Raw genomic sequence first — 13797 nt, forward strand, 5'->3', positions numbered from 1 at the left:
AATTAGGAACAGATTGCCCAGATAGCATGCTCACTTGCGGCAAGTTTGATTTTTTCTTGATATTATCTTGTTGTGTCAAACTTGACGTGACTGGTTAGCGGCAGACTTTCAGCAAGTTGGGCGGCACCAGCGTAAACTACTCTTGCAAACGCTTGTTTGATGAACACTTATTTCAATCTGGACACCCAGCGCATGCGCGGTAGTACATAGTCTACGGTTCGGCGCCAAACACGGAGAAGCAAGCGAAGCAGGGAGCCATGATGGATTGACGAAGTAAGCTGACGTTGGAACAGCAGAGAAAAGGTATTTATTTGGCAGTTTAATATTTATTCAAATGCTATTTTCTTTAAATTGTAATTCAGAAGAATGCACTGGTGTTTATATTTTTTTACTATCACGATTCACGTCAAAGCATTTCTTTGTAGCGTAGCACATGTTTCAAGCTCAATGTTAAGCTTTTTAAACTTGATGTTTATGAATAATTTTGAATATATGCATACAGGATGGCTTAAATGCAGTTGGTAGCAATTTTTATTTGACAGATTTTATCAAACCGCATGTTTTAATTTGATTGACTGTCGATGTCTTAGAAGGCCAAAATAAAGTTTCAAACTCGATCTCAAATATACGTTAGGACTCTTTTTTTTTTTTTTTTTTTTTTTTTTACGTTATGTTGCCATATTGAATCCTTTCTTTAAATTAAAAGTAAATTACCTCATGCAAATAAAATGAAAATCATTCCTAAAACAAAAGCAAACCAATAAGTATAGTTAATGGGAAATTTTGTTTATCTGCAATTTTGCTAAACTGATAACTTAACACTTGACCGTCTGAGAATGTTCTCTTACATTAAAATTAAGTGGAATGTGATAATGTTACAAAGTAACAGTTTGAATTTTTTTGTACTGTGGTGATATACTACATCAGTCAAGAAAAAAATACCTCTGAAAATCAAAGCATATGATAATACAAGCAATTTTCCAAAATTGATACTCAAACTGTAATGTTTTATTGTAAGTCGAAAATTATTTTTGGTGTTATTAAATCATAAGGTTCTTGTAATTAACATTTGAAATATTAATTGGGAACTCCGAATATTCTGTGCAGTATTTATTTAATTAATATTCAGCTCATTTTTATTTTTAATATTTTTCACAATTAGTCAAGTGCATGTGGGGCAAAGTGAAATAATTCATTTCGTTTACTTATTCAGTCATTTACCAAATCACTTACGTATTCATCAATTAACTAATTTTTCCTTAATTAAATAATTCACTTATTAATTCACTCGTTCACTTATTTTCTTATGCATTCACTCTCTATTTTCACGCATTTATTTTCTTATCAATTAATAAATTAATTTATTTATTAGTTTATTGTTTCATTATCTTTACATTTAGTGAATTATTATTTATTTGATCATTATTTTGTTCGAAAAAATTTCTCACAATCAAATAGAAAATATTTCATTTTTAACTTTGTCCCATGAAAAAAACAAAAACGGGAAAAACTTTATACTTTTTCTTGAAGGCTAAATTTTACTGCCAATAATAAAAAATAATGTTTTAACGCAAGTTTTATTTTTTATGTGTAATGTTATTTCTTTATATATTGCAATTTTCAAAACAAATTTCCTATTTCTTCATTTTGAAAAAGCTCAGTCATCTTAACCATTTCGCTTTGCCCCACATTCCCCTACTATTTATTTTGACTTGTATTTTATGTTTTATAATGAAACAGTTCTTGAATCAGGTGTAATTTTTTGTCTGATTAATACTATACGACAAATTCAAATATTTTTATTAGTATAAAATTAAAAAAAAAACTGGGCATTCCGATATGTTTTTTTTTTTTTTAACAAACATGCCCAGCAAGGCATGTTAAAATTTTTAAGAATTTTGTAGCCCTGACCTATTATTGAATATTTAAATTTGTTAAAGTTCTACTTTAACTTTTACTCTTGTTAAACTTATTTAAGGTACCATTGAGTCTCGAAAATCAGATGTAGTTGGGGCTCATGCCTCCTCGGATTACAACATAGCAAAATATTTCAATTTTCAGATGTTAATGAAAACCATTTCATTCTAACTAAAAATGTAGCTAAAAACATTAAGCACCTCAAATAGAGCACAACCCAGAACTTTTAAGACTTTTGTATTTTGAATATTCGGTTTGTCTGCTGAATAGGCAGTGTACTGAATACGAACTGGATATTCAGTGTATCACTAAAGCGTTAGTTTTGCTTCAATCTATATATTAAATAAAATTCATAATTTTGTTAATTCATTGCGAATTGTATTCCTCTTTGGTCTTTACCAGAATACCTGGTAAATTTATCCATTTTACCACCCTGGTAGTGCCGACGAGAGGCCATGTCAGCTTAGTCGGAAACTGGCGACCCGTCCTTTGAAGGGGCCCGGCTTGGAATTGCAGTAGACAAATTTAACAAGCTAAATGGGGGGACGGGGCCCGGCGATAAAACCGACAAGTGGCTTGCCTTAACTCACGGCTGCCTTGCACCCTGGATCAATCGTACCTTTTTTTTTGTAAAAACTTCTTGACAGAATAACTACGAATATACTATTTGTTCTTCTCATTGAAAGAATATTTTACATGAAATTAAATGTATGATCTTTTGTGAAATATTGATTATAAGCATTTCAAATGAATGTGTTTTCTTTACCAGTCTTCAATCCCAATTTTCAAAATATTGGTGTATATTTCATTCAGTATAAATTTTGCACAAAGTAAAATACTGCCATTATTGTTATCAGGGACCCTCTGTTTTCTGACAGGAACTTCAAATTTTACCGACTGGTGAAATATGGTTATTCACACTTGGGGGGGGGGGGGAGAGACTTGTGAACATGGCATGTTTTACATAACATTAATCTTGAAAACATCTCAAACAATAGCAGTCCCAGTACTCTATCTCTTGGACAAATATTTGCAACAATGAGATTTATGTTTCTCAGGTCGAAACTTCTTCCTTTGAGCAGCTGTTTTATGTAATTTCACCGTTTTCTTTTACTTGTGAAAACATATTTTAAATTGCTTAATCAAACTTCATTATTGCAAATCGTTATTTTGTTCTTTAAAGTATGATGCATGTCCTGCATTTTTTAATCATGTTCATATGTGTCCCAGGCCTGTTTATATGTTCTCCCCAAAAAGGGCACATGTAAGCAATTAAAGACATTTTTTAAAAAGTTTATGACACAAAGAAAAGGCTACCTATTGAATCTTGGAGATATTTTGGTATTGCGAAATTGATAATATTTTTTTGAAAAAGAAATGTAAAAAATTATTCCCATGTGTCCCTTTTCCCTCCTACAACCGATGAAAAGGAATATTTGGATATTTAAAAACTTGCAATTTTATCTCCAGATTTTCCAAATCATCAGCTAAAATTTGCTGATATGGGATTTTGACTAATGCCTCCTTTCGGGGCATTCTAATTTTTATAAATGTATGTAGTTTTCTTGTGGCAAAACTTCAAGGAAAATGCAGTGCACATATAATGACATACTTATGTGTTCACTTTTTAATTGTTTTGATTTTGTTCTTGCTTTTGTAATCAAGTATTAATTCTACTTTTTCCTCCTTTTTTCGAAAATATCCTACTTTTCGACACTGAAAATGTTCTATGAGCTCTGTAAATTTCATGCCATCTTTCTAGACATGTTTGTTGCACAGCATGATTTAGATTTGCACTGATTATTGTTAACTATTTTGAGAAGCTGTTTTAGAGAAATGATTTAAAATTTAAAAGCATTTCCTTGAAATCTCTTATACCAAAGAAAAAAGGAAAAACATAACTTTTGTGTTTAACACGAGGCTTGAAATATACCTGTGCAGAATGATTATTCTGATAATTATTGTAGGATTTTTTTACCTTTATCGAAACAAAGTTTGCTTGAATAATTTCTTTTTTGCCTGTGGATTGCCAGATGATTTCATATGTTTAATATATGGCTTTATTTCGGAATTCAAATTAAATTGAATATATAGCTTAACTGTAACTTAGTTTAGCTTCTAGCAATAACTTGTTTTTATTATATAAAATATTAGCTCCATTAATAATATTTGTCTCCAATTTTAAAATTAGTTATATTTCCATAAAATAATTTTAGTTGACAATTTCAAAATAGTATTCTTGTTTGTTGACTTTACTTTGAGCTATGGTTAAATGTATTAGCAAATATAGCATGTCCTATTGTTTATTCTTATATTTTTTTTTTGTAGCTGCTTGTCAAAGGGTGTATAAGGATATATGGCAGCTGGCATCAAGAAATAATGTGAGTTTTTGAGTACAACATTTTTATTAATAAACTTCATAAATAGGATTTTTTAAAGCTGGGTTGTCAGGTTTTTGACTAGTAACAATCTTTCGCAGTGTAAACTCTTGCACCTCTAGTCAAAAATGTTTACCATATCTTAGTAACCGCAACCTGTCATATTTCCCAAGTTTTATTGAAGGGCTTTATATAAAGCATTCAGCAGCAGAATAATTACTTCCCCTCTTATTTGCTTTCAAGGTAAATATTCATTTTCAATTTACTTTTAGGAGTCAAATAGGTGTGCATAGATAATACTTAAATGTATTTAATGTTTGGCAAAAAACACATAGAGGTAAAAATGATTTTTTTTAAAAATAAGTGCTTTAATTATAAATACTTTTAAGTTAATTGGACTGACTAGATAGTAAATAATTGTGAAAATAACATTAAAAAAGAATATCATGCACTTGTATATGAGGTTAGCTCTTTTTGAAAATCTTATATATACATCGCATTTAGCATGTAAGCTAAATTAATGCATTTCGGCTATATCAAATATATATGCTAGCTTGAATTTTTAAAGAAAAGGGGGGAAAACACAATTTTTGAGTATGCATTGAAAATCTGATTTTAAACTTGTCATTTCATTTTACTTCCTGCCAAGTTTAGACCAATCAATTACCCATTTAAAATTTCAGCAGGATTTATGACAGCTATTGCAAGTTTTTAATTTGTATATTTTTTCAGTAAGCTTTTGTTCGCAAGCAAATTTGAACGATTGGAGTTTTTTAGTTTAAACCGGTATTGTATTTCCGTCATGTTTACAAACCTAAGCTTGTTTGGAAGTAATAAATCCTACAATTTGTGTGGGGAATGCTACAAGTAGGTGTTGACAAGTCAGGATTTTTGCTTTGAGGAAAACTCACCAATTTATGGGGAATGTGAAGGCTGGATTATGCTATTAAACTATCATTTCTAAATTTTACTTAAAACAAAGTATGTCTTCTTTCAATCAAAGATTTTCAACAAACGTGAAATATTCAGTACTAGTGGTACCCGCACGGCTTTGCCCGTAATAGAAAAATTAAAAGATCTTTTGGTTCGCCTGTATATTTACAAATAATGTATGGTGAATTTTCTCGCCAGTTGACTTGTACTCATGTTACGGTTCCACGTTATGATAATTTTGTATCTCGCCAATTGGCTTGTGCCCATGTTATGGTTCCACGTTATGATAATTTCGTAATTTACTCGTTCATCTTACGAAAATTTTGTTCTAAAAATTGGAATAGAAAAAGAACCACTTCGAATTTTTTGAAAAATCGCTTCGAGGTGCACATCCCCATGCTACAAACTAACTTTGCCAAATATCATGAAAACCGGCCGAACGGTCTAGGCGCTATGCAGAGATCCTGACAGACAGATGAACTTTCAGCTTTATTATTAGTAATTTTTTTTTTAAGTTTGCTGATACAGTGAAACCTGTGTAAGTTGACCACCTGCGGTGCATTACTTTAATGGTCAACTTACAGAGTTTGATTTATATGATAAGGGCTAATTCCGTGCGTGAAAAAAGCAGTCAACTTAAGACAGGTGGTAAACTTACAAGGGTGGTCAACTTCACAGGTTTTACTGTACCTACTTTTAGTTATTCTCTTAGGTGTTTTGTTAGGTACTTGGTGCTTGGTTAGGTTCTTTCATACATAATTTTCATCATGTTCACCAACAATTCCATCAATGTTAAACTTAATTTTTATTATTATTTTCATACTTTAGGTGAATTAAATTTTGAACTTCCATATGAGGCAGTGAGATTGCAAAACTCCGTAGCTCTGCAAAAAAAGTTATTTTGCTCCGCATTTCACAGTCGAGCGTTCAAAAGCATGAGGCATGACATAGTGCTTAAAACTGTCTTATTAAGTAAAAAATAATTATTTTTATGCTAGTGTTTAAAATGATTATTCTAACTCAATAATAATTTTAGATAAGTTTTTGAGATTTAAAGTTAGTTTTTTGTTCAATTTTATGCAAAATACCGAGCTGCTCCTCAAATTCACCACAGATCAGGGTTGAGTTTTGGACTGTCTAAAACTGGTTTCGGACAGAACAGGCGTTTTTTACCGTCCAAAAATACACTAATCTGTCAAAGTATGCTAAAGCTAAAAGTGTAATCAAATCAACTCATATTTACTGCAATATTAATCATGCATAAATAATAATAAGTTTTAATTAATGAGTATTTGTATTTTCTCTGAAAGGTTCATTAATAAATATTTTACTTAAACAAATTGCCCATAACTCTATTATGCAAAAACTTCCTCAGTAACAGTTGGTAGAGTTACGAAAAGAAATTCACTGCACTACCAAGACAACTAGTTTCAGTTCCATTTATAACTCAGAAAAATGTTATTAAATGTAATTTTTTGGTGGGAAAAAAAAAAGAATATTTTTTTAATGGTTTTTGCGTTCAAGTTTTACATGATATTTTAAATTTTTTTTAAGATAGATTGTTACGATAGATAGTATAAAGAATAATAAATTGATTAAATACATTCACTAAAATTTTAAAACATGTGCATTTTTTTTAAAATTCATATTTTAATATAATATACATTCTGTAACTATTTATTGCATTTCAGTCAATTATTAAACTATATTTTGAACACTTTCTTTTGCACACGTGCATAAATGCCAAAAAGTTTGGTTACTATTATGAAACAAAAAAAAAAAAAAAAATGCGTACAATTTGGAATGTTTAATGATGAATTCAACTTCTATGTAACTAGATTAGAATTAGCTGTATCATTCAGTTACGTATATTTTTATACTTGAATGTTCACCATTGAATGAATATTCAATATAAAACATAACTTTGATGCATTTTGTTCTGTTTTTGATATTTTCTCACAAAATAGTTTCTCAAAAAATGTAGTTTTGGACAGGACGGTAAAAACCGTGCTTTTTACTGTTGTGTCCAAAATCTTGCCAACCCTGCTACAGATGCTTATCAAATTGTTTCTCCAAGGTTGGCAACCCTAACCCTGGAAGGTGCTGCTGTACAGCATGACTTTAAAAAAAATCAATGTTAGTCCACTTAGGATGTTATCTTTAAAGTCATTTTATTCAAAACTTGCATATGTCCACTTACATCCCTTCGCTTCTCACTGCTTCATATGATGTACTTCTAAAAGAAACTTCGCACTGTTTATATATGCTATCATCTGAAAAATTATATTTTGGTACTGGGATTTTAAACTATTCATATTAGCCGAGACTTGTTCATTCTATTAGAAGGCTTAATCTGCTTTGCGCCCAGAGTTTAGGGATCTGTAAATCAGTTCCTGATCTTGTAAAAATGATCGCTTATGTTAATGCCACAGGACCATACTGTTTTAACGGGTCTAGTTTGCATTTCAGTGCTGGCGATTATTTTTGCATTAAATAGTTTTGAGAATACAAGGCTTAATTTTTCTTTTAAAACATGTTTCAAAAGTGAAAACGTCTCCAAAAGTAATAAAACTTACCAGCAAAGATTCTTCATCATTTTTAATAGAAGAAAAAACAGAAATTGTGTGGTAACAAAAACTCTCCATTGAAAAAAGATTTGAAAATAAATGCAAATATAACATTAAAAATATATTTCTCTTTAAGTTAACATTAGCAATTGGTGGTTTTCAAGTAGCCCCTTTAATGCAAGTAGGGTTCATAACTGGGGAACTATAGTTTATGCCTGTCTTTAAGACTACTTTTAGCAGAATTCCTTAATGAAAGTAAAACTTATAATTTTTCTACAATGCTTTTTTTTTTATTTTAGGACACAAAGAAATGAAGAAAAGTGTGAAGAATTGATGTATTATAATATTCTGTAAATACTGTTGGACAATTTGTTTGTAATTATTGTTAATAAACAGTCTGTATTGATTTATTATAACTGTCTTTTTAAATTTATTTTGTGTTTGCTGAGGATAGGGTTACCACAAAACTGAACAGTCTCCGTAGAGTAAAAGTTTATTTAATTGATGCTTGTGCCATATATTTATATCATAGAAAAAAAAAATCCAAAAAATAATTTACTAGTAATTTATCCTCCATATAATTTAGTTTGAATTGTACAATTTAACAAGTATATTTTATTAAAATAATAGCAAAAATTAACATTTCTGGAGAAGTCTACTGTATCAATGCAGTGTTATTCAGTACAACTTGTACAATTTGACTTATACCTTACTTCCTGTGCTCAAATTTGTTAGAAGGTCGCTATGAGACCGTGAACTAAATGCCAGTTCAATATCCAAAAACAAATAAATTTATTTAATAATAATATAATGTTACGTTGAATTTGGGATTTGTTTTGTGTTCATCTGCTTGATAATCAACAGTTCTTCATAAAATTAGATGAATGTATGATCACACATTAGCAAACTTTTTACGCCTGAATCAGATCCTACATAGTAAATAATAAAGTAAAAAAAAAAAGTCTTCAAATTTACTTGCAAATTGGGATTAAGTTTACCTGTATATAATTAACATTGTATTTACAGCATTCAATGAATGCATGAGAATTTTTGTTAAAGAAAAATGAAATGCCCTATGCAAATTTTAATTGGTAAATAAAGCTAGTACAGTGAAACCTGTATAAGTTGACCACCTGTGGTGCATTACTTTCGTTGTCAACTTAAACAAGTGTCAACTTACAAAGGTAGATTTATATGATAAGGACCAATTCCATGCCTGAAAAAAGCGGTCAACTTCACAGGTTTTACTGTATTACATTGTGTAAATTGGGATATAAAATTTTGAAAAGGTTTTAATCCTTTATTAAAAAACAAGTGAGAATTTGTTTAGAGAAAAACTTTTATAAAATTAGCAGTTGTTTAGCTTTGCGTTATAATTTCTGCAAATTTTCTGAAAACAAAAGTTTTGTTGTATCAAATTTTCGTGAATCAGATCAAAGGTACTGTTAACTTATTGCAAACTATTACAAACTTCTCTTGGATGCATAACATAAATATTCATTGTTTAATTTAATTACATTTTTATAGTGTAAAATATTTTTCTACAGTTATTGCTAAAACTAAAATAATTGTTTACTAGAAATACTAATTTTGAGACCTGATTTTTTTTAAAGGAGTGCAGTATTATAAATTCAAATTTTTAATATAATAAAGTTTGTTCGATTACAAATATTTCTGCAATGAATACAATAAAAGAATGCTCTAGTTTGCAGTGGGTTCACAATACTTTTTGTTTCAAAAAATGGCTACTTATTCACTAATTTGTGGAAAATTTGGTACAACAAACTTTTCTATTAGTTTGCAGAAAATTTTCAGAATTTGATGCACCCAAGCAAATTTGCAATGAACCTGCAACAGTTTGATATGACTTACAGGACAAACTTGCTGCAAGTTCAGTTCGTGGGGACTACAAGGCTTGCATCAGACTTGCAGACTTGTCACATCCATTTTGATGCAAGTTTGCAGAATTGCAAAGCAAGTTTGCTGCAAGCAAAAAAATGCTATGCAGATTTGATATGAACTGGTAGCAAATTTGATATGACAAAGCTCGGTTTGAAGCAAACTTGTCACAGCAAAGCTTCAGTTGCTTTGAACTTGCAGCAAGTTTGATACCACAAAAATGACTTTCCCACTGGTTTGCAACGAACTTGCAGCAAACTTGATAAGACTTGCAGGACAAACTTGCTGCAAGTTCACTTCGTGGGGAAAGCAAGGCTTGCATAAGCTTGCATCTCGTTTGCATCTGACTTGCAGACTTGTCTCATCCAATTTGATGCAAGTTTGCAGAATTGCAAAGCAAATTTGTTGCAAGTTTGCTGCAAGCAAAAAATGCTATCTGGGTGACTGCACAGGAAGCTTCCTACATGTCTCAAGAACTCTTACTCATTAGTAGTTAGCTGAATCTTTTTTAGGTAATTTTTTAGAACAATTTAAGTAAGATGGGGTAAAGTGGTCATAATATTAGGCTTAACGAATATTGTTCTTGTAATGTACTTAATCTTTCAGTGTATAAGGCAGATACAGATTAAATATTAGTTTTACTTAATATGTATTGTTTTTACAGTAAATGGGGTTAAATATACGAGTATATGCGTATATATACGCATAAATACTCGTGTAGGCACGTACATAGGCGTATTCACATAAATGCGCCAATAAATATGTATATAGGTATGTCCAAGTATTTTTTATCCATACCGCTATACATTCTACTAAACACGTATATGCTCGCTTATACTCGTATATACATGAAAACTTATACACTCAGGTAGACACGTAATATACGCAGTCGTACTCGAGTAGACACTTACATACAAGCATAAGAAATACAAGTATACAGTTTGAGTTTAAACTCTTGAGCAAATTATTAAAATGTGTTAGAAGGGAGGATAAGAAGCAAGAATCATAAGGAACATATGGTCACAAATACAATGCTGACGCGCTACATGCACGCAAAGCCAGAAACTGATGGATGCAAAAAAAGTCAAATTTATTACACAAAGACAATTTTACACAGCATTTTAGGTCTCAAGAAAGTTTTAAAGCGATTGATGAAATTTGCGGCCTGCAGCTGTAATACATGTGCGTCGCAATCATTAAGCACTCTCTGTTGCAATAACGAAACTTTTGAAGAACTTTCATAAGCCGCTGCGCCTTTGTTGCGATGCTACTACGTAACTTTTAACAACTGCTCTAAATATTTCTTAAAAACTAAAAAAGTTGGTAAAAGCATCTTTGTGCAACAAATTTGTGCCCTGCTTTGCATCCATCAGTTTCTGGCTTTTTGTGCATGTAGCGCGTCGGTGATTATTACTTCCTTATGATTCTTAGCTTCTTGTCCTTCCCTCTCACAACCCTTTGATTTTTGCCCAAGAGCTTAAATTCACTCTGTAGGTCGACATGTATATAAGCGTATATTCTCGTGTATACATACATGTACTGGTGTATACACGTAAACGTACGTATATACATCTATACAGGTATATGATTGTGTTTACTCCTATACATGCATATATACTCGTGCTTCCATATATATATACGTGAGTTGATACATACCCAAAGATGCACTAGATGTATCCATGAATTAGCTCGTGTATACCCGTATATGTATGTATGTACACTTATATATGCGTATATAGGTCTACTGTAAACATAAATACTCAAGTATGCACGTATTTTCTCGAGATACAAGTGCATACGCGCATATGATGTTCGTTTATACGCGTATATACTCGTATACACATGACACGTGTATACACGTGACACTTATGTACTCATGTAGACACGTATGCACTCCTGTAGGTTATCACGTATACATGCTTATGTACTCGTATATATGCTTATATACTCGTATATACACGTATACACTTGAGTAGGCACGTGCATGTATATATCTGATGTATACATGTATCTGCTCATATAGGAACGTGTTTACTCGTGTATAACACGACACGAATATATTCGTGTATACACGCATGTACTCGTGAATATACTTGTAGCTATAAAAAGAACCGAAATATACAAGTTTTAAGGTTATTTATAATGGTTTTGCATCTGTTTTCAACTATGACCACTTTACCCCATGCTATGACCACTTTCCCCCACCCCATGGGGTAAAGTGGTCATAAAAACATAAGGAAAAGAAAATGCTATAAAACTACTAAAATGAATGTTTTTCTTCCTGAAATTCAATGAACCGTGTTCTTTAATAATGCAATGTAAAATAACAACAAAAAAAATTGAAGTGTTTAAAGAATTTGTTGTATTTATTATTTACCTAAGTTGAAAACCTGCGATTTTATGACCACTTTACCCCACCAGACCCTACCTTTTAGTGTGAACAGTGCCTTTAATCATCCACGTAACTTGACAGTATTTTGGTTCTTTAAAGTAAAGCCACATAGTTTATCTTTTTATGTTTTTAAACCAGAATTTTTTTGAAAAAAAACATTCAGTAATGAATCAATCTTCTGATTCAAAAGTATATTTGTTTTGTTTACAAATTTGCATATTTTCAAATGCATATAAATTAATAGGTTCAGAAATTCCAGAACATGTTTAATTCTTGACATTGAACGTAGTAGTGGGTCGCATGGATTAGTTTTGCGTGCCGTATGTTGGGATTGGGATCTACTGTTTTAGAGCATTAGAATTCTTCTATTTCTGTATTCTATCGCCTGACTTAAGATCTTTATTTTCTAAAACATTCAACAAATTAAGATAAACTCTGATAAATTTAATAATAAAGTCCTTACGAGCGATGGAATCGAACTTGCATGCAATTGAATTGCTTTTTTATTATTTTTTTGAGAGGGCGTGGCAAAACTAAGAACGTGAAATTTTGCTACTACAGAATATGAAACATAAGAAGTGTTAAAAATAACAGAAAATTCAAAATATAAGTAATGTCCAGGCAATAAAATCACATCGCAAAAAATGGCAAGCGGCTGCGACAGAAGTGGATGCAATGAGATTTCAAAATTCAGATTTGATTTTTGGAACGTTCAATTTTCCACGTTCAATAGCTTTTATGTGCTATACTGTTAAATCACTCAAGATTACTAATGCTCTTTTAGCTACTGTTCCTTTCTCTTTGTCCAAGACATTTTTCCGTGACTTGAAATAAATTTCCATGACTTTCAATGAAAATTTCAATTTTCCATGACTTTTCCAGGTCTGAAATTCTGTTATTTTTTTTCCATGACTTTCCAGGATTTCCATGACCCGTACGAACCCTGGCTCTAATTTAGTAATTGTTTTTGAATTCCTTGATGATGAAGTCGTACTTTAAAAAATCAAAAATTTCCGAAATTTTAATTTTTTCCTCTACTTTAGATGCTTGTTTGAACATGAGGGAATACTCTTAATTTACTCTTTTTTTTAACGTAACATATTGAAGTGTGCTTTAGATAATACTAAATTTTAATCATTGGAATCAGCGTATTTTTGTTACTAAAGTAACTTGAACTAAGGTAGAATTCCATTAGTTACGGCTTTTTATTGTAAGTTTAGCAAGAGTTAACCATTTCTTTCTTGTTTCATTTTCTTGAAAGTATATTTATGAAGTACATGCTGAATTGTTTCTCTAATTATTGTGAAGTATATAATAGTCCAGTATGCATAATTAAATATAATTGTGCCACTGAAAGTTGAATTTTCCTCTCTACCCGTGGTATAGGAGAAAATAACTTTTAAAGTTTCAAGAAAACCTGTCATGTCAGCATGACTAAAAGAACATACCGAGTTTAAAGAAAGAGGACCATCTCATCCAATAGCATTTGAGATTGGCTATGAGTTAGAGGAAATTTGTTTTATCCATGAATAAGTATATTAGACGAAATACACCCATTTATTTCAACTGTCCAGCTGTGACGTTCTTTGAAACAAAAGAATTCCTTTGGTAGCGAAACTCGTTTACTTTAGTTATAGCTTTTCTGTCCAGAATAAAAATTGCCAGTTAAACAACATTTGCCACACAATGAATCTAATTTTCAATGGAAAGC

General features: G+C 31.1%; 1 long non-coding RNA gene across 1 annotated transcript; it reads left to right on the forward strand.

Annotated features, from left to right (window-relative positions):
- The first annotated feature begins 210 nt into the window (after window positions 1–210).
- Window positions 211–8208, forward strand: LOC129218036 (uncharacterized). The gene is made up of 3 exons (XR_008580279.1): window positions 211–303; window positions 4246–4298; window positions 8095–8208. It is a non-coding gene; the product is annotated as an uncharacterized LOC129218036 (long non-coding RNA).
- Window positions 8209–13797: the final 5589 nt, after the last annotated feature.

Source organism: Uloborus diversus, chromosome 3 (genome assembly GCF_026930045.1).
Source record: "Uloborus diversus isolate 005 chromosome 3, Udiv.v.3.1, whole genome shotgun sequence".
In the NCBI taxonomy this organism is placed as follows: domain Eukaryota; kingdom Metazoa; phylum Arthropoda; class Arachnida; order Araneae; family Uloboridae; genus Uloborus; species Uloborus diversus.